The sequence below is a fragment of the Equus przewalskii genome, chromosome 3 (assembly GCF_037783145.1).
Source record: "Equus przewalskii isolate Varuska chromosome 3, EquPr2, whole genome shotgun sequence".
NCBI lineage: Eukaryota > Metazoa > Chordata > Mammalia > Perissodactyla > Equidae > Equus > Equus przewalskii.
The window spans coordinates 17,822,555-17,845,749 of record NC_091833.1 but is presented as its reverse complement, the minus strand read 5'-3'; the positions used below and the strand labels follow the sequence as shown (position 1 = coordinate 17,845,749).

Sequence of the window (23,195 nt, the reverse complement as noted above, 5' to 3'; positions counted from 1 at the left end):
AGGGGACATCTGGCAAGGCCTGGAGACATTTTTTGGTTGTCACTACCGGGGTGGGTGTGCTACCAGCATCTAGTGGATAGAGGCCAGAGATGTTACTAAACATCTTGCTATGCACAGATCAGTCCTCCACCACAAAAAGTTATTGGGCCCCAAATGTCAACAGTACTGAGGTTGAGAATCTCTGATATAGATAAAAGACTTAAGAGATGCAGCAATTGATCACACTATATGGATCTTTGGATCCTGATTCAAACCAATAAATGGTTAAAAAAAAATAGGATACGAAACAATTAGACTCAACTTTGACTGATATTTAACATTAAAGAATTATTAACAAAACTAGTTTAAAGCTTATACATTTCCTATACCTCTTTATAAAAACACTGGCAGAAGGCCTTGCTGTTTTTAGCTAAATTCTACTTTAGAAAACATGCACTGTCATGTTTTTTCACTCTGTTTTTTGGATTCAGAATAAGAACTTGAATCCAGACTCCAAAGGCCCTGCTTGTAACTACCACACACCACCACCTCCTGTGTCATTCTACTTGACATTCATGTATCTCTCTCTCCTCTATGAGACCCTGAGTTCCTTGAGGATTGGGACCATGTTTAACAAGCAGTTTTTACACTTTAGCACATTGCCCAGGTTGGTAAGGACTCAATAAATGCTAACTGAATATATAATAGAAAACAGAGGGGCCAGCCTGGTAGTGCAGTGGTTAAGCTCGCACATTCCTCTTTGGCGGCCCGGGGTTCACCAGTTCAGATCCTGGGTGCAGACCTACGCACCACGTGTCAAGCCATGCTGTGGCAGGCATCCCACATTCAAAAAGTAGAGGAAGGGGGCTGGCCCGGTGGTGCAGCGGTTAAGTGCACACGTTCTGCTTCGGCAGCCCGGGGTTCGCTGGTTTGGATCCCGGGTGCAGACATGGCACTGCTTGACAAGCCATGCTATGGTAGGCATCCCACATACAAAGCAGAGAAAGAAAGGCACGAATGTTAGCTCAGGGCCAGCTTTCCTCAGCAAAAAGAGGATTGGTGGCAGATGTTAGCTCAGGGGTAATCTTCCTCAAAAAAAAAAAAAGAAAAGAAAAGTAGGGGAAGATGGGTATGGATGTTAGTTCAGGGCCAGTCTTCCTCAGCAAAGAGAGGAAGATTGGCAGCAGATGTTAGCTCAGGGCTAATCTTCCTCAAAAAAAAAAAAAAAAAGGAAAAAAAAATCAGTCAATTCATATTTCTGGCTCTTAAGTCTTGTGAGTACTGAGAGTATCTGGATATCTAAGAGTAAAATGGGTCTGAACAATTATCTAGTTCATAGCAATAATCTGACCTAACAAAACCCATAAACATATACAAGGTTAATTCAAAATTAAATTTTAAGGTGTTTTGTATTCTTGCCCTAGTCTCAAACAAAGTTTTTACTATTTCTATTAGAGGCACGTTTCTCCAATTCTCTGTCTAGGCACCTTAACACTGTATCCATTTTAGCAGCTTTAGATAAACCTCCTTAAGCCAGGACCACCTGCAAGGCAGTACAAAGACTATACGGAGATGGGCCAGGCCTGGTCTTGCATTCTAGGAGTTACCGTCTAACATAAGGGACAGAATAGGTACAAGAGTTAAAGGCAAAAGTAGGTAGGTTTGGAGAACCCTACCTAACTACATGTGAAATCAAGATTCTTCATAAATGTGGAATCTGAATGGAACCCTGAAACATAGGCAGGACATTCAAAGGCAGAGTGATATGTGTGTATATTCTGAAGGGGAAGGGGGTTGGATCCTTTTGTAGAACAAATACATGAGGGAACTGGTTATGAGAAAGAATAAAAAAGTTGGCTTAAAGCAAAGGACAGAGGAAAGGGTAGAAAGAGATAGGAGAAAGATGTGTTGGTTGTGGCCATAGTTTGGATGGTCTTGAATGACAATATATGAAGACCATACTCATATGGTTGGCAATGGAAAACGACATGATTTCTGGGTGGGGGAAGTTAAGATTTAATCATTTCACAAAAAATAGTGCTTAATTTCCTCAACAAAGTGTGTGTCTATTTTTGCAAAAGGGAGAGATGCACGATACATATAACACCCCTCCCTCTGGCTTTCAAGGCCCCTCAGTATCTGACCCCAGATAACCTATTCAGATTTATGACTTGTTGCTCTTTAGACATCGCTTTTCTCTGAATGTGTCTGCTGATAAAATAACCACACTATTTTGCACTTAAGCTTTTCACAAAATGATCCATTTCCCGAGCTGGCTTACGAAAGCTCTTTAAGAGCAAAAGCTAGGCCTGAAGCAACCTATGTTTTTGGACCGATTCAGCAAACCCTATTATCTGCATGGAACAAAACCAAAGCTGATGAAAAATCTTGTGGGTTGCTGGGCTATCAGTCTGATTTGTTCTGCTATTATCTACTTTCATTAGTCCCTTGTTCTCAACAACCAAGAGAAATGTACTACACTGCTCAGTGCAAAGGCCTCTTACTAGCTCTTCCATTAACAGTGGGGACAAACATAACAAAATGTTATTGCAGAAGGAGAGGGTCAAGGGACATCTGTAGAGTGCTTTATAATTTGCCTATAAATAAAAAATGTCTCAGCATCAATGTGCGATTTTTTTTTTTGAGAAAGATTAGCCCTGAGCTAACTGCTGCCAATCCTCCTCTTTTTGCTGAGGAAGACTGGCCCTGAGCTAACATCTGTGCCCATCTTCCTCCATTTTTTTATGTGGGATGCCTACCACAGCATGGCTTGCGGAGCGGTGCCATGTCCACACCTGGGATCCGAACTGGTGAACCTCGGGCCGGTGAAGTGGAACGTGCAAACTTAACCACTGCACCACCTGGCCGGCCCCTGTGCGAGCATTTTTATTACAAGATCTCATTTATATTTCTGATAGTAAAAGACTACTTTAAGCATGATCCTAACTATAATTACTTTTATATAATCAATATTGTTCAGATGGATTATTCTTGGGATAGGAATGTTCTATACTAGCACTATCCAACAGAAATATAATGGAAGCAACAAATGTGAGCCACATACATATAATTTTAAATTTTCTAGTAGCCATATTTTAGAAGTACAAAGAAACAGGTGAAATTAATTTTAGTAATCTGTTTTATTTAACCCAATATGTCCAAAAGATTAACATTTCAAGATGCAACCCAATATAAAAAACTGAGGTATTTTATATTTTCATAAGGCTTTGAAGTCTGGTATATATTTTACACTTGCAGTATACCTAAATTTGAACTAGTCACACTGTAAATTTTCAACAGCCACATGTGGCTAGAAGCTACTGTATTTGTCAGCACTGCTTTATACCTTGTTTATTCAAAGTATGGTCCCAGGACCAGCAGAATTGGCATAACCTTGGAACTTGTTACAAACACAGAACTTCAAGCTCCACCCTTGACCCAGAGAATCAGAATTTGCAACTTAATAGATGCCCATGTGGTTTCATATATTAAAATTTGAGAAGTACTACTTTATACCACTAATCTTCATACATTTTTTTTAAAAGAAAGTTTTCCAGGACATGAAGATCCACCTCCCCCCCCAAATTAGTACCCCAGCAAAGATGATGACAGTTCCAAATGGTGGAGTTAGGGAACAGAGAAAAAGCCCATGCACCTTGATGACATTCTTGGGAAAAGTATCCAAGAACAAAGAACAAAAATTCACAAGCTGTAAACTCTAATGCTGGCCCTGCCAGAGAATCACTACATAATCCCAGGCTATTTAGGTATCCTCAATAACAAAACTGGTAGAAGAAAAACATTTAATCTCTGAGCTCTATGGGGGTTGGTAGCACACAATTTGAAGAACACAGAAAAATCCATCTTGTCTCTGCCATGAATTTGAGAAATTAAAATGCTAGAAATTGCTTGTAAGTAACCAAGTCCAACCTAAAAGAGGTCATGGAATTATAAAACAGGTAGAAAAAGAATCAGTACAAAGGAGTACAAACTGAAACCAACTGCGTTGCCAGGGAGTTGAGAGGACTGAGTATTCTCTCACTGTGAAAAAACACATGGTGTAAGGTCCATGAACATCAGCACAGACTCACACTCTTAAAAGCAGTAGCTTCTATTTTTACAGAAAAACATCAGACACAAAGTAGCAAGTCACCAGCCTCTCCCATATACTGCTTAGAAAGCTCAGTACATCCCCTCAAGCAGTGGATCCTTCTACCTAACTTCCTCCAGGAGAAGGGAGTCTCTTCTCTGAATCAGTAATTAAGATAAAAGGCCGGACCAGGTCTCTCTCCCCACTCCCTGGGGACTGTGCTCTCCTAGGTGTGTCACACTGTCTCCTCTGTTCCTCTATGGACTCAGCTTGGCCTCCTGCTTCCACTCAGTTTTTTCTTAATTTGACACACCCACACACCCACACCCACACACACACACACTCACTCTCTCCCTCCCTCCCACTCTCTCTCATTTTCTCTGCCTATCTCCTTGCTTGAGTCAGCCACACTTTCTAGTTTTGTCAAATCTTTTTGTGGCCCAACACCACTAAAAAGGGGTTTACATTTACTTCCAGGACCCATTGTTTTTCAGATTATCAAAGTATATTAGCTTATTTATAGAAATCTGAAAAATGAAGCACACAAAGATTTTTTAAAAGTTGTCTGCAATTCCTATACCTAAGATAAGCACCTAGCACTTTGTTGTTTTCTGTTTTTCCCCCTTATGGACATGATGGACATGCATTTTTTATAAGGATGATATCACATCACACATATAATTGGCATACACTTGTAGATGGCTATGCTCTATCTTAAGAACCTGTCCTTGCTAAAAAAGATTCCACTCCCTCCTTCCAGAAGCACCACTCACCACAAACTACACCAGGCAACCCAAAGGCATTCCCCTCATCCTCAACTTCAGTTTCTGACAGTATGAAACCCATATTTCTCCTTCATTAGCTTCTTTCTCCCTTGGCTCCTGCCTTTCCCAGCTCTCTTCCCTTGTCTCTGAGAGCCCCTTCCCCAGCCCCTCTGAGCACATCAAGGCCCTGTTCTTTTCTCTGTAGCCACTCCTTTCACTAGCCTTTTCACTTTAGCCAGCTCTACACAGAGGTCTCTCAAATCCACATCCGTAACCTCCCAGTTTCACTGCCTAAAGGATATCTACGTAGATGTTTGGCTATCACCTTCAACTCAATGGCACTGGATAAAGAATAAAGAAACCTGAACTCGAGCCCCTAATTTATCACTAACCAACCAAATGAGCTTGGCAAAGCGCATTAGTCCTCTGAGCTGCAGTATCACACATAAAATGGAATTCTGAAGTGCATCCTTCCTGTATTCTCTATAATCTTGGTGAGAAAACGAAGCTTAGGAATTTTTTTAAAAAAACCATCCAACCAGAAAAAGGAACCCTCATACACTGTTGGTGGGAATGCAAACTGGTGCAGCCACTACGGAAAGCAGTATGGAGATTTTTCAAAAAGTTAAAAATAGAAATACCTTATGACCCAGCCATCCCCCTGCTGGGTATCTATCCTAAGAACCTGAAATCAGCAATTCCAAAGTCCCATGCACCCCTATGTTCATCGCAGCATTCTTCACAATAGCCAAGTCATGGAACCAACCTAAGTGCCCAGCAACTGATGACTGGATAAATAAGATATCGTATATATATACAATGGAATACTACTCAGCCATAAAAAAGGACAAAGTCGTCCCATTCACAACAACATGGATCGACCTTGAGGGTATTACGTTGAGTGAAATAAGCCAGACAGAGAAAGACGAACTCTGTATGACTCCACTCATAGGTGGTAGTTAACATACAGATAAAGAGAACAGATCGGTGGTTATCAGGGGCAAGCGGGGGTGAGGGGAGGGCACTAGGGGTGAAGTGGTGTACCTACAACATGACTAATAATGATGTATAATTGTAATTTCACAAGGTTGTTAACTATGATAATCTTAATAAAAAAAAAAAAAATCATCCAACCAACTTCTGGGTAGAGAGAGGCCTGGAGAAGCTTCCCTCAGACTGAGACAAGGTGATCCTGGCACATGGGGGTGAGGAAGCTGGAAGAGAGGAAAACTGGTACCTTAGCATCTCCCTGCCCCTGCTGACTAGTTGACTGGGAGGATGCAGAGGCCTAGCCTCTAACACAAAGGCCCCTGAGGCCGGCCCATGGTCCTACACCAACAGCCTGGTCTGCTTCCTTGGGGAGCCTGCTGGATCAGCCCTCCTGCTCTTGCCTCAGCCCTCCTGCTCTCGCCTCAGCCCCCTCTCTGCCAGCTCTATGTTGCTCAAATCTTTTCCATCTTAAAATTCCCCTTAACAATTTAGCATCTGCCATCTCTGTATTTCCTCCATGCTCAACCCCAAACTAGCTGTCTCTACTCCTTTCTTTCTTTCATGTCTCGGTTCAACAGTCTGGTTTCTGTTCCCCAATATTCTATTGAACTGCTCTGAGACCAGCAATGGCCCTTAATTGGTAAATCCAAAGCAGACTTTTCTGTCCTTATCTGACTTGACCTCTCTGTGGAATTCAGCATTCTATTCTAGGCTTTATCCCAGAATTATGCCAGACCATCAGAAAGCTGGGTATACTTGGGTCACATGGCTTTATCCCCTACAGAACTGCTTTCACCAAGTTTTGTTTTGGCATTATGCCCTTGGCTTACACTAAAGGCTACGTGGGAGAAATTTCATTTGGAGTTACATGACTAGAAAAGCTTTTCTTCAACTAAGAATCTTTCTCATTGTGAGACTTACGTAACAGGGTCATGTTACCACTTTTTTAGTTGGCCACACCTTGAGCAATTATTTTCCTTTTAAACTAAGTAATAACTTTCTATTCTAATTTGTATCTTCTGAGGTTTTAACTTTCTATTATTTATTATTAGATTTTTTTTGTTCTTCAAATTCTTTGTAGAACAAAATGAGCTATAAATAAACTTGAAATTGTAGATACATATACATTCAATAAACAGAAAATACAAAAAAATATATAGAAATATAGAAAGTTACACTTTTTTTTTGAGGAAGATTAGCCCTGAGCTAACTACTTCCAATTCTCCTCTTTTTGCTGAGGAAGACTGGCCCTGAGCTAACACCTGTGCCCATCTTTCTCTACTTTATACGTGGGACACCTACCACAGCATGGCTTTTGCCAAATGGTCCCACGTCCACACCCGGGATCCGAACTGGCAAAACCCGGGCCGCCAAGAAGAGGAACGTGCAAACTTAACCGCTGTGCCACCAGGCTGGCCCCCAAGTTACATCTTTCTTAACAAGCATATCAAAATAAAAATAACCTCAGCTCAAAATGTACAGATCTGAAGATTACAAAACTCTTCCAGCAGGCATAAAAGACCTCACTAAATAGGGACACCACCATCTACACCCATGATCAAAGGCCACACATTGTAAAGATGTTAAATCTTTCTACTTTATATAAAGTAATTTTCAAAATCTGTCTGAAAAATAAGCAAGATATTGAGGACAGCAATAAAATTTCTGAAAAATGAAGGTAACCGCCTGTTTCCAAATATTAACATATTATAAAATGTAGTGTAGTACTGTCACTATCACAGTCAATTTAAAACACAAGAGAAAATCCAGAAACAACCTTTAGCATATAAAAAACCTGTCATTTTAGATTAGTGGGGAAAAGAGGATTATTTCATAAAAGGTGCCAAAAACTGTAACTATTTGGAAAACACTGAGTTATATCTTTAATCTACCTGGAATATACTCTGTTGTCATGTGAGATAAAGAGACATTAACCACCAAACCAAACGAAACAAAAAAAACCTTGAAAAAAGATATGTGAATAGCCATCTGATCTCAGAATGAGGAAGGCTTTGTGTTTAGATGCATAAATAACAGGGGAAATCAGAGGAAATTATTAAAATTTTGACCACCTTAAAGTAAAAAATAAATAATTCTTACATATAACAAAAACTTGAACAAAATTAAAAAGAAAATGGTCAACAAGAAAAAAGTATTTGCAGCATATATCACAAAGGATTAACATCCTTATTATATAAGTAATTGTAAAATTTATAAGAAAAAGATAAACACCAAAGACAAAGCTGGGCAAAGGGTACAAATAGATAACTCAAAGAAATACAAATGGCAGATAAGAAAAAATATCGCGGAGGCCGGCCCCGTGGCCAAGTGGTTGAGTGGTTAAGTTGCGCGCTCTGCTTTGGTGACCCAGGGTTTTGCTGGTTTGAATTCTGGGCACGGACATGGCACTGCTTGTCAAGCCATGCTGAGGGGGCATCCCACATGCCACAACTAGAAGGACCCACAACTAAAAATACACAACTATGTACGGGGGCGGGGGGGGGAGCTTTGGGAGAACAAGGAAAAATAAAATCTTTTAAAAGAAAAGAAAAGAAATCGAATCTCCTTAACACCAAAAGAAATGCAAATTAAAATTACGTGATAGCATTTTACCTCTATCAAACTGCTAAGGCTATTTAAAAGGAAAATCCCCAATGTTTGTCATGGTGCAATAAAATCAGCAAGGTAACGGGTGATATGAATTGAGAATTTTTTAAATATTCAAATTGTGATCCAATTATTTCAGACTTTATGCCCAGAAATAATCAGAGATGAATACCAAGATTATAAGGACATTACTAATCAAAGTGAGTAATTAAAGCAACCTAAAGTACAACCACAGAGGAATAGTTAAACCTTGCAAATAACGATATACACACAAAACAGAATTATTAAGCAGACATTAAAACTCATATTTTGGGGCCAGCCCTGTGGTGTAGTGGTTAAGTTTGGCGCATTCTGCTTAAGTGACCTGGGCTCACGGGTTTAGATCCTGGGCATGGACCTACACCATTCGTCAGCCATGTTGTGGTGGCGACCAACTATAAAGCAGAGGAAGACTGGCAACAGATGTTAACCCAGGGCTAATCTTCCTCAGCCAAAAAAAAAAAAAAAAAAGTGATAATTTGAGGAAAATGCTCATTCCATATTAAAAAGAAAAAAAGCAGGAGAAGCAGAATGGAATAGTCATTAAGAGCTAAGGCTCTCCAGCTTGAGATGAGCATGCCAACTCTGGTTCTTCTACTTACTAGCTATGTGACCTGGAGTGAGACAGGCTACCCTTCTGTGACTCAGTTTCCTTTTCTACAAACCAGGGATAATAACAGCATCCACTTCACAGGCTACCATAAAGATTAAATAAAAGCAATGCATGCAAAGAGCCTAGCTACTGTGCTCCTCTGTATCCTTATAGGCACCCCAGCAGGCAACGAACACATGATAGCTGAACAAATATATGACCTTTCAATTTCCTAGAATTCTGTTCACAAGCCTTAAATTTCCCTCCCAAAAATGACTACTCTGATAAACTACTGAATTTCTGTAGGATGAAGGTAGCAATCAGTTGACAGAACCTGGTGCCTGACCAAATCCACGATGAAAGAGAAAAAGAGCCAAAAAGGAACAGAACAGCCTCCCAAGCTATTCTCTTACTAGTCTGACCAGCATATTGCTGCCAGACTGAATCTTGCTGAAATGAAGCACAAAAACTCATGATGGTTGAGGCTTATGGAATCAATTCCAAACTCCTCAGCTTCACTCTCAGAGCTCTGTACAATTTGTTCCCATCCTTTCTACCCCCAACCTCACCTCTGGGGCATCTTCCACACAAGTGCCTACTGTCTTGTCCCCTCTCGGCTTAAATCATCCCCTACATCAAAGTCTTCTCAATCTTGACCAGTGCAGACTGACTTCAAGTTTGTCTGTTTTGTTTTCACTGTAGTATACTATTCTATATCTGTCTTTTCCCCAAACAGACTATTAGCTTGTTAAGGGCAAGAATCATGCCTTTCACTTTAGTATTCTCTAATGAATTCATGTATCCAATGAACATAAAACAGTAGACACTCAATATTGGCATCATTGTTATATGAAACATGTATAAATGGTTCCCACACATGACAAGAGCAGAAAGCAAACATGGAAAAACAAAACACTGTTTGTATGCTAAGTGGAAGCTTTAACTATATGAATTTATTTCCTTTATTGCTATGTTTGTGTCATTTCTTAAACAGAGAAAAATAAAAAGTCCTAACACCATTACAGGTTAGATTAAAAAAACCCTGCCACGTAAATATAAAAGCTAGCTGTGAATACACTAATTTCTGAAGACATTAAGACTTAATAGTTTATCACCTGATTATATGGCTGTATAGCAAATGTGCCAGGTATTTCCCAAAGGAAAATAACCAAAATAACCTTTTATACTCACCATTGCAGAGTTTAGTCATTTGGGAAGATTGGTTATTATAAAACATACACATACTAAGAATAATACATGTGTACCGAGAATAAGACAGCAGAGAAGGACAATTTCCAGGAGACTTTTATAAATAAAACCACCACAACCTTTTGTTTAATATACTACCGTCCTTTACAAGGGACAACTGACTACTAAAAGCCCCAGTTCACTTCCTGGAACAGATCAGAACACCGTCTGCACTGTTAGCAAGAAAGAGCAGTCCCAAGTCCCCATGAACTTCCATAAGCCACGGCAATTTCGAAACAGTCTAACATGAAGGTCACCTAACAACTTATCTTCAGACTCCTCAAAACAAACAGTCAGATATCATTAGAAGGTAGAGAAGAGAGAAGATACCTCGTATCTTTCTCTTTTCCAGATATTTAAATGAGAAGAATGTTTTTACCCAGGAGACTAAAAAACCTAGTCCAGTATTCTGACTGTAGGGAACACTACATGCCCTTGTGACAAGGGAAAGAAAGAAATTAAAAATAAGTAGTCAGTTTCTCCTTAGAATGAAAGGAAAAGCTGAGTGACTTTTATTAGATGCAGGACATTAGCCCAAAAGATTAAAAATTATTCACCCTTCTGGAACAAAAGTTAGGTTTAAAAAGTCAAATAAAATAACCATTTTACTCTGTTATTCCTGAGAATATATATACCATCATCTTATCTGAGAGCTTAAGATACATCAAAGCAAAGTATCATGACCATTAACAGCTGTGAACCAGTACCAGGCAAGTTGCAGACTATAATAAAGAATGGGGAGGAGCTGGGTGGAGAGGATTACTCAGTCTAAGAAGCAGAAAAATATTAGTGACCATTTATTTCAGGGTGATAGGAAACAGAAGCAGCCTTTATCTGAAGTAGCACTCACCTACTCAGTCACATGTACACACCTCTCTTCCCTTTTCCGTGGTACTAACTTTAAAAAGAGCAGTTGAGGCTTTTATTTTATTTTATTACTATTAAAAGGGAAATACAATTGTATCTCTTTAAGTTAAAAAAAAAGTTAAAAGCAGGGGCAAGCCCCGTGGCTGAGTGGTTAAGTTTGTGTACTCTGCTGCGGTGGCCCAGGGTTTTGCAGGTTCGAATCCTGGGGGCGGACATGGCACTGCTCACCAGGCCATGCTGAGGCGGCGACCCACATGCCACAACTAGAAGGACCCACAACTAAGAATATGCAACTATGTACCAGGGGGCTTTGGGGAGAAAAAGGAAAAGAAAAAAGTTAAAAGCATTGCAGTTTTTTTTTTTTAAATTTTTTATTGAGTTAATGATAGGTTACAATCTTGTGAAATTTCAGTTGTATATTATTGTCTGTCAGTCGTGTTGTAGGTGCAACCCTTCACCCTTTGTGCCCACCCCCGAACTCCCCTTTCCCCTGGTAGCCACTAATCTGTTCTCTTTGTCTACAGGTTTAAATTCCTCATATGAGTGGATTCATACAGAGATTGTCCTTTTGTATCTGGCTTATTTCACTTAACATAATTCCCTCAAGGTCCATCCATGTTGTTGCAAATGGGACAATTTTGTTCTTTTTTACGGCTGAGTAGTATTCCAAAAAGCACTGCAGTTTTTGTTAACAATCCCTCTCATTTGTTAATATTAAAAGGTACAGTCAAGGGGGCCGGCCCCATGGCTGAGTGGCTAAGTTTGGGCGCTCCGCTGCAGCCGCCCAGGGTTTCTCCGGTTCGAATCCTGGGCACAGAAATGGCACCGCTCATCAAGCCATGCTGAGGCTGTGTCCCACATGTCACAACTGGAAGGACCCACAACTAAGAATGTACAACTACGTACTTGGGGACTTTGGGGAGAAAAAGGAAAAATAAATAAAATCTTAAAAAAAAAAAAGGTCCAGTTAAAACAAAACAATTATTCTAACAGCTACTTGAAAAAAAAATCTATTTAAGGACCTTTGAACTAGGAAATACAAACTAATAAAATATTTGTAATGGCAACAGTGAAACTACTACAGAAGGAGGTGAAAGAGTTCTTTTGCTACAAAGAATAAGAAAGGCTAAACTAATAATTCTTTCATCAAAAGATGCCCGATGCTGGGTACACACAGACGAATTTCCCTTTTAATTACCTGAAGACAAAGTCCTAACTGCATAGGGCTGAGTTCTCAGGGAGCTCCTCATCTGGCAGGGAGGGAGACAGAACAACAAACAGTAGCTATATAGAGTGATGAGCGCTGTAACAAGGGTTAACATGCTTCCCACAACCCCTGCTCAAAGGATGGCTTAAGTGGGTAAAGGAGGGCTTCAAGAAGAGGAACTGCTAAGCTGGATCTTAAAAGATGAGATGGACCTTGCTAGGCAAACTAAAGTACAGAGCAGCATTCTAGCAGAGGAAACATATGGGAAAACTTAAATATGTATCTAATTAGACAAATTTTGTACAAAAATATTCAACATAACCAAGTGAAACTGTACTAAACCATCTCAAATTTATTACTGAGACCTGGTTTCAGAGGCCATGTTCTAGCCCCTCATTAGGTAGCCTGTTTATTTCACTTACCAAACATTTATACATGAAACAGAAGACAAAGCTTATCTGGGAGTCAACACGCTAGTGCCACAGTAGCGACTGTACACTGCCTCCCAAGCACATACTGTCCCTCTGCTTTCTACAGCCTAAATGTCACTCTTGCTAGCATACAGCAACCTAAAGCTTCACTTCTCCTTGTTCTCTCAAGAATGACTGTCAGGGATCACCAGATCTCTCCTTGCCCTGCTCCAGGCAGGTATCAGAATCACCTGGTGAGCTTTAAAATACATAGATCCCAGAGATTCTGCTTCAGTAGGTCTGGGGCGGGAAAGACCTTCTTTCGAAAGGTCCCCAAGTGATTTTGATATAGAACCTCTGCTGACTATGGCTTGGAAATGACTGACCTAAAATACAACAGTAAATTCACCCTAAATACAAGTCTACATAAATTCAAGCTACTCAAACACCCATCGTTTTCTAGTTTAGGAATTTATTCATTCTTTAGCACAAAGAATTGGTTGGTTGGTTATTTATTTAAATAAATATCTACAAAGCCTACCTCAAAACTAATATGATTCCCATATAAGCCAATAATGGAATGTATGACTCAAGAAGGAAGTCTTAAAGTTTCACCTCTATCATGGGTACCATCAATGTCAAAAGATTTCTCTAGATGGTGTGGACAAGCTCAACACACAACAAAAAGAAAAAAGGAGAAAAAAAGAGAAATGGACATAAATAACAGAGTGAGCTCATGGTTTTGCAATGTGTCTCAGTGACCACACAGCCAGTGCTCTAGGGTCTCTGTAACCCAGTACTCACTCATAAGGGCTACTTGGTAGAACCAAGACCAATTTTATTTGGTAATAAGATCTCCTAAAAGTTCAATGTTAAATCAGAAGCTAACAGCTTAAATTAAACAATGCACACTTGTACCAAAGGCATAAAAATGGTAAAAAATGGCAATAGAATGTCTTTGAACAAAGACAAGAAATAGTTCTATTCAAAAAAAGAGTAAGACATCTTTAGTAAATAGCGTAATAGCACAAAACATGGATAATAGTTAAAGTGTTATTCAATAGAAAGAACAAAAGAAACTTGAAAGACAGAAAAGGGGGGGCCACCCGGTGGCGCAGTGGTTAAGTGCGCACGTTCCGCTTTGGTGGCCTGGGGTTCGCCTGTTCAGATCCCAGGTGTGGACATGGCACCGCCTGGCAGGCCATGCTGTGGTAGGCGTCCCACATATAAAGTAGAGAAAGATGGGCATGGACGTCAGCTCAGGGCCAGTCTTCCTCAGCAAAAAGAGGAGGATTGGCAGCAGATGTTAGCTCAGAGCTGATCTTCCTCAAAAAAAAAGAAAAACAGGAAAAGGATATTACACGTATAAGGACACAGACATACAAAAGTTTAAACAATGAAAGAAACAAAATGTTACTTTGAACTAAAATTAGATTATGAAAACAAGTAATCTGTCAATTTGGTTACTCTTTAGAAATACGGAAACAAATATAGGAAAGAAGGAAATACAAGCAATAGATTAACCAAGAAATTGGAGGGAGAATTATATATTTATAAATACCTAAAAGGCACAAGGAGAGGAGAAGCAGCAAACAAAGACCTTATCTGACAAGGGACCAGAAAGAAAACAATGAAATAAACTGATTCCCAAGAGAAAACCAAGTCACTATTATTTTATAGGTTCAACATACACTGACAACAAAAAATTTTAAATAGGAATAGAAAGCTGTAAGATACAAATAAAACAGAAACACAAGAAATACTAAAAACAATTAGGGTATCCTTTATTATTATGTAATAGTTCTGTATCATACTTCTGTGAATGTAAAATACCTTGTACCTGCTTTATGATACGTGGCAGTGACTAGGCTATACCAGAATTTCATTATACCAGAGTTTATCTAAATAAATACAAAGTAGTGGGCTGAAATAATTTAGAACTTTCAGTAATCCAACAGGACTATACTAAAAATAGAGGTGCTAACCAACACTGGCTTCCAAGGATGGTGTGTTCTTATCACAGAGAAATTATCGAAGGATTCTGAAAAAGTCCTGTTATATACAAAGAGATGAATAAGCCCAAAATCCTAACAGCCCTGATATTAGAGACCAAGCTTTAGTATTAGAGACTGCCAGAGCCTAGTAATGCATTGTACACATGGACAAATTTTAAGCTGGTGACAATACTAACAAGCATTCTCACAAATTACTACTGAAAATCTAACGTGCACCAGTGCAAAGATATACTATACTCTAGAGTAGTAATGTACAGTCTCCACATTGTTTTTCTAAAGATATACACTGATGTATGTTTCTCTGTCAATAGAGATCTAAAAAACCAAATATATATCAAATAATTAGCTGAAGAACCAAATGCAGAAGGATATTCTATGAAACCCAGAGACTATTCAGAGCCTGTCTGGGGAAGAATAAAACAACACAGAAGCGCTTTATAGCCTTGGGTAAATCGTTTTGCCTCTTAGCTTTTTTATCAGCAAAATGAGGGGATTGCCAGATGACTTAAAATTCCGTTTGCCTTTAACATCCTACAGTTCTTTTGGGTTATCAATCAGATTCATCCTTATAAGTAAGTAAGAGGGGAACAAGTACCACCACTCTCCAGCTAAAAAAATCAGAAAGGAAATTTTAACAACTGCATCTAGTGAAGTTGTACAAAAGGATAGAACAAAAGGTGGTTCTCTAGCTTCACAGGCCCCTTGTCTGTAACCCAGAAATCAGGCAGAAGTCTCTGAAACCTATTCAGTTGCAGATGGCTAATGCACACCACTTTACCGAGTGGAATTTACATCTGAGGTCTAAGAAACTTAAAGAGGAATCCCTGTGGTAGGCAAAAATGCCACAAACATAAGAAACAATCTACCAGACTGGCTCTTTCCTCCCTCCATTAGGATATGTTTTAAACTAGAGAGCTGCTCAAAGTCAGGGTATAATCACTGTTTGTATAACCCCCCTCCCTCCCGACCACACACAGAGGGGATCAAGATATCTGCTCTTTTCTTCAAACAACTCTCACCCATCTAGGACATTAGGACTTTATTTCCTCCTTCCTTGCTGGGAAAGCTAGTATATCATCTATCTCTTTCAAAATAAGAAATAGAGGATTTAATTTCAATGTGAAAAATGATTAGAGCTATAGCTATATACAGTCATGCATCGCTTAACCAGGACACGTTTCGAGAAATGTGTCATTAGGTGATTTCATTGTTGTTCGAACATCATGGAGTATACTTACACAAACCTAGATGGTATAGCCTACTACACCCGTAGGCTATATTGTACTAATCTTTTCTTTTCTATTTTTTTTTTTAAGATTGGCACCTGAGCTAACATCTGTTGCCAATCTTTTTTTCTTCTTCTCCCCAAAGCCCCCCCAGAACATAGCTGTATATCCTAGTTGTGCTTCTGGCTGTGCTATGTGGGACGCAACCTCAGCATGGCTCGATGAGCAGTGCCAGCCCGATATGGTACTAACCTTACGGGACCACTGTCGTATATGCGGTCCGCTGTCGACTGAATCATTATGAGGCGCATGACTGAAAACAGTCAAGAACAAGATCAAAAAGAATTCTGGGGGCCAGCCCTGTGGCCAAGTGGTTAAGTTTGCGCACTCCACTTCGGCAGCCCAGGGTTTTGCTGGTTCGGATTCTGGATGCAGACATGGCACCGCTCATCAGGCCATGGTGAGGTGGCATTCCACATGCCAAAACTAGAAGGACCCACAATTAAAATATGCAACTATGTACTCAGGGGGTTTAGAGAGAAAAAGCAGGGGGAAAAAAAGAGTTCTGAATAGATAAAACAGCTCAAAATCTATGCACTCAAACTTACACTTAACTTGGCTCTCCCTCAAAGTCAGTTTACTCCTATTTTAGAGATAATTCAAACAGTGGGGAATAGAAGAGATGAAGTATTAGAGGCAAAAAGCTAGGGCCAAAAGGGGACTGCTCTTCCCAAAGGAACAGGTTAGGAAACTTAACATCCAGCAGTAAGGAAGTACATTCCTAGTAGCCTGAATAAACTATAGGGGATCTAACAGGGAAAATGTTCATAACATAGAACATGAAGAAAAGTTACAAAAGAGGATGTAGAATAGGACTTCACCTTAGTTTAACAAAACTAGACAAACAGCAATTCTGGTGAGATTCCCCTACCTTAAGTCAGGCAGGCATTACATCTTGCCTGGACCAGTGCAATGGCCTCCTAACCAGCTTCCCTGCCTCCCCCTCTTCCTCCTTTACCACCCTTTTCCACAGTGGCCACAAAGTTTTAAAATGCAAATTCATTATCAGCAAGGAGACTTCCCTTCTGAAACCTCCCATAGGAAAATTCTCAGGCTGAAGTCTAAACTCTTTCACCTGGCCTACAGGGTCCTTCAGGGCCCTATCGGCAGATCTGTATTCAGCCTCATACACTCTGCTCTAACCATAATGAACTGCTTTCAATAGCCAGAACATTCTAGGTTTCTCTTCTCCTGCCTCTGGTCCTTTGTACATGCCATTCCCTCTTCTAGAATACACAAGCAATTCAACTTCTATAAATTTACCCTACAGATGCACTAGTACATGTGGCCAAAGAGCTGTATGCAAGGAGGATAACTACTAGAACATCTTTCTAACAGCAAAAGATTGAAAACAACTCAGCTGTCCAGAAAAATGTGTACAGTACACTACCATTTGTGTTTTTAAAAAAGATCGTATTTTGGGCCAGCCCTGGTGGCCTAGTGGTTAAGTTCAGCACGCTCCACTTTGGCGGCCCAGGTCCAGTTCCTGGGTGCAGACCTACACTGCTCTGTTAGCAGCCATGCTGTGATGGGAGCCCACATTGAAAAAAAAAAAAAACACAGGAAGATTGGCACAGATGTTAGCTCAGGGTGAATCTTCCTCAGAAAAGGAGGTCACATTTTGTTTTTAAAACTGTGTTAGATGTACATGCCTATTTATAAAAGCACAGGAAAAAAAAAACAAAAAAGGAACACATCAAACTATTAATAGTGTTTACCTCTGGGGAAAGAAAGCAAAAGGGTTCCTAGGTTCTAGTATAATTCTACAATTAGTAGGCTTCCAAAGAATGAAACTAAACATTATTCAGATCATACAAAAAAGTTTAAGACCAAATGAGGAAAGTTATAAGAATTGCCTCTGCAACCTCAACTCCTTCTAACACTTGGGCAGATACATAACTTCCAGTACCCTCTCCTCCTGCCTGCACTTCTGCAACAGAGTTCTGGCACAGCTCTCGAATTCACTCAAGAAGTCTAGATAGACTTTACTGCCAGAGTAAACTAGGAAAAAACTCCTATTATTTCATTATATTTCAGACAGCTTCAGTACTTCCTACTGTATAGATTTCCTTTTTCCCTTTAAAAATTACACAGTATAGACTGTATAAGAGAACAGATTGGATTCATATGGGGGAACAAAAGACCGCGAATTGCTAAAGCAATCCTGAGCAAGAAAAACAAAGCCGGCGGAATCACAATCCCCGATTTCAAAACATACAACAAAGCTACAGTGATCAAAACAGCATGGTACTGGTACAAAAACAGGTCCACAGATCAATGGAACAGAATTGAAAGCCCAGAGATAAAACCACACATCTATGGACAGCTAATCTTCGACAAAGGAGCAGAGGGCCTACAATGGAGAAAAGAAAGTCTCTTCAACAAATGGTGCTGGGAAAACTGGACAGCCACATGCAAAAGATTGAAAATTGACCATTCTTTTTCACCACACACCAAAATAAACTCAAAATGGATCAAAGACCTAAAGATTAGGCCTGAGACAATAAGTCTTTTGGAAGAGAATATAGGCAGTACACTCTTTGACATCAGTTTCAAAAGAATCTTTTCAGACACTGTAACTCCTCAGTTGAGGGAAACAATAGAAAGAATAAACAAATGGGACTTCATCAGACTAAAGAGCTTCTTCAAGGCAAGGGAAAACAGAATTGAAACAAAAAAACAGCTCACTAATTGGGAAAAAATATTTACAAGCCACTTATCCGACAAAGGGTTAATCTCCATAATACACAAAGAACTCACACTGCTTAACAACAAAAAAACAAACAACCCGATCAAAAAATGGGCAGAGGACATGAACAGACATTTCTCAAAAGAAGATATGAATATGGCCAATAGACACATGAAAAGATGTTCATCATCGCTAATCATCAGGGAAATGCAAATCAAAACTACACTAAGATATCACCTTACCCCCGTTAGATTGGCAAAAACATCCAAAACCAAGAACGACAAATGTTGGAGAGGTTGTGGAGAAAGAGGAACCCTCATACACTGCTGGTGGGAATGCAAACTGGTACAGCCACTATGGAAAACAGTATGGAGATTTCTCAAAAAGTTAAAAATAGAAATACCCTATGACCCAGCCATCCCATTACTGGGTATCTATCCTAAGAACCTGATAACAGATATCTCAAGAGTCCGTTGCACCCCTATGTTCATCGCAGCATTATTTACAATAGCCAAGACGTGGAACCAGCCTACATGCCCAGAAACTGATGATTGGATAAAGAAGATGTGGTATATATACACAATGGAATACTACTCAGCCATAAAAAAAGACGAAATTGGCCCATTCACAACAACGTGGATGGACCTCGAGGGTATTATGTTAAGCGAAATAAGTCAGTCAGAGAAAGACGATCTCTATATGACTCCACTCATAGGTGGAAATTAGTATATTGAGAAGGAGATCTGATCGGTGGTTACCAGGGAAAAGGGGGGGTGGGGGGAGGGTACGGAGGGGGAAGTGGTGTACCCACAACATGACTAACAAAAATGTACAACTGAAATCTCACAAGCTTGTAATCTATCATAACATTAATAAAAAAATAAAAAAAATAAAAAAAAAGAGAACAGATTGGGGGTTGCTAGAGGCAGGGGATGGAGGGTGAGAGAAACAGGTACAAATTTATTAAAAAAAAAAAACACCACAGAATCTAACTGTGTTACAGATGTATGACATAACTTCACTGAAGGAGGGGGTGGTATGTGTGAAATTTACCTAAGTAACTTAGGAAATAAGTAGAGACTATAAGACTAAGAACTAAAGGAACTATACATAAGCACTGTATTGTACTTAATAAAGTTGGGAGTACAGGTTAACAATTCTGATACCACTATACATGTATACGGGATTGAGCAAATAGGCAAAAAGATGATGAATAGTGGTGAAAAAAAGAGATAAAAATTTACAAAAAGAAAAGTAAGTATACCTCAAGCCCTTCCTTTGTGCTGTGCCAAAGAAAAAAGAGAAAACAAGGTCTAGCTCTTTCTATATGGTCACATTCTGTATACTTTTGTATTTGATCTTCCCTCCCTGCATGTAGTATTCCCTATTTAATCAACTAAATTAATTTGTACTCCTCCAAAAAACAGAAAGAAAGAAAGAAAAAACGAAACCTAATCTCTCCCAAAAAGTGTGGCTCCTGTGATGGAAATCCAGGCTTTCAATAATATTGCTTCAGGGGCCGGCCCCATGGCCAAGTGGTTAAGTTCATGCACTCTGCTTTGGCAGCTCAGGGTTTCGCAGGTTCGAATCCTGGGTGAAGACATGGCACCGCTCACCAGGCCATACTGAGGCAGCATCCCATATGCCACAACTAGAAGGACCCACAACTAAAAATACACAACTATGTACCAGCGGGCTTTGGGAGAAAAAGGAAAAATAAAATCTTTAAAATAATAATAATAATAATAATAATATTGATTCAGCTAAAAGTTTATAGATTAATTCAGGTAATAATGTATTTCTTGGTTCTCAGCTATAACTTGCCCTCCCCAAAACAAGAAAACCAAATTATATAGGAGAAAACTCAGATAAGCAAGAATATCTATATTTGGTTTATATCCATACTCCCCTCCCCATATACCCACATATTTACTTTCATACAAGAGATCATAATGTATATACTACTTGATAATCTGCTTTATGTAGTATGTCTCAAATATCTCTCCATTTCAGTATATTTCTATACATATGGTAATGGTTTCATGACAGTCTATTATATAGATGTATCCTAATTTAATCAGACCCCTATTGTTGAATACCGTTATTCTTAGTTTTGGTAATTTTGCTTTACCTAATTAAAAAAAAAAAAAGAAAGAAAAAAATCTATTTGCATTATAAAAAACCATGTCATACAAACTACAGAAAATCAAGAAGTCACCCCAAACGTAACCACCCTCACGCTACTAGTTTTTTATTTTGTTTTGACTGGTGTTTTGATGTCTGTCTGTTTAGCCTTTTTTCCCTAGGCATTCAAACAATTACTTACTGAGCTCTTGCTATGTGCCGGGTCTTGGTTTGGGTTTTTCTTTACTTTGATGCCATAACAATTAATTTTTTTGTACTATATTTTTAAGAATACCTTCTCATAAGCATTTTGCTGGTTAATAATCTTCCCAATCAGCTTTTCTTAGTGGTTGCTGAAGATCACTCCCAACATGGGATGTGACCCTGTTTACTTATCCATTTCTCTAATGGTCAACAGATTTTCTGATTAATTTCTTCATTCATAAATCTCAGTTTAGTTCACTAACTTTTGTATTTTCTGGTGGTCATAACTGTTCAGTTTAATGCAAAATACATACAATTACCAACTGCCGCTAAAGTCTAAAGAGCATCACTTCACCTCTAGACAGCACATTATAGTTACAGTTACAAATACATACATTTTCCCCTAACAATACTTCATTTAAGTGCCATAAGCCTAGAACAAGGTAGATGCATCATTTTACAAATGAGAAAAGGAAGGCACAAGGAAGTCACCCCTAATGGACTTTCCCAAAGCCATATAGCATCAAGCTGCATGGCTAAGCCTTGGTGCCCTAACAGGACTGAAATCAAATTTTATGCTTCTTTTCTATTTCCTGATATACCTGTATCAGGGGCTCTCCTCCAGAAAGCCCTTCCCAACATCTTTGACCAACTCCTGTAACCTGTACCCTGAACACACTTTTATCAAAGCATCACCAAGACTTATTTACAGACCTCTTGCCCCATACTCTACTTTAGACCCTTAGGAAAAGGATCCTTTTCTTATTGGTCTTTGAATCCCCAAGTACCTAATGCAGTGCCTAGCACAAAGTAGAAAGGCAAGTGTTCAGAGCATAGAACAAACACATTACAAGTGTTCAGTAAGTACTGCAGATATTTAGAGCACATCTAAATATCCAATTGATCCAATTCACATCATTTCAGAGAAAGTCACACTTCAGTATACCTAGAACCAATTAGCTTCAAATGTAAAACCTGTATTCAAAGAGCAGGCATTATCAATAGAAAACGTAATTCTTAAGCACCACTTACATTAAAGCAATACACTAGTAACAATATTTAGTAACTGTAAAACACACAAAATAGTTAAGAATAGATACTTCTGAATAATTATCTTAGGAGTCACAAGGTCCATAGCTTAGGATTTAGCCATTTTATTAGCGCTGACTACTTAACTTGAATTGGGGCAGAGGGGTTAACAAAAATCAGTATAAATTGTTAATTATGCTTGAGTTAATGTGACATTTGTTTTCAAAATTCTGTTTTACAAATTTACAGTTTGGGATCTGATTTTGCTTACTGCTTCCTTTTTAAATTATAGTTTTTATATCATTGGAATGGTCTTGATGACAATACTTCTGACTTGGTCCAGCCACCTAGAACTACCTACCTATCTGTGCAGAGCTCTTGTGCATGTTGAGCATGTGTAGGAACACGCATGCAACCAAACAAGCACATTTAATACAATTTAACTTCTATATTCCACAGTAGGATACTACAGGGGACAAAGGAAGGAGCTGTTCTATAGTTCAAAAGTATTGCTTCTCAAATGTTTCCACTGTAGTGCCTACACGAAGAACGTTTCCCACTCCCAGGCGCTCACGCCCCATTTTGTTGAAGATTTGTACTATCTTAGACAGTCATAGAGAATACACATTCTGCCCCTAAAATATACGTTTTAGTGGAAAAAACTTAAAATTATTTACAGTTAAGTAACTTAACTCACTGCCCCCTCAATGAGCACAACTGAAGCTCCAAAAAGATGGGTCATGTTTATCTTGTGGCTTCAAGTACCCTGGAATCATACCATTTTGTACCCTAAGGGTATTGATATCCTAGTTTGAGAAACAGGGATCTAAGCAATTAAACTAGCCATAAGACTTAAGTGTTCCTACAACCCCATTCCCCAAACTCTTAAGGCTAGTTTTCTCAATAGCTTTTCAAAACAGTATTGTTTCTCTTTTTAGCGGCTTATTAGTATGCAATCTGTGTCAACACTCCCAAAAGAACCTGCAAGGCACAAGTTATTTCTGGATCGGGACAGAACACTAACCCCTAGACCTTCCCATCTATCAACTATCAAG

At 39.2% G+C, this 23,195-nt stretch overlaps 1 protein-coding gene across 5 annotated transcripts in view; it reads right to left on the bottom strand.

Annotated features, from left to right (window-relative positions):
- CTCF (CCCTC-binding factor) overlaps nucleotides 1-23,195 on the bottom strand; it is a 49,641-nt gene that overhangs the window by 20,630 nt on the left and 5,816 nt on the right. The gene's annotated exons all lie outside the window — the stretch shown is intronic.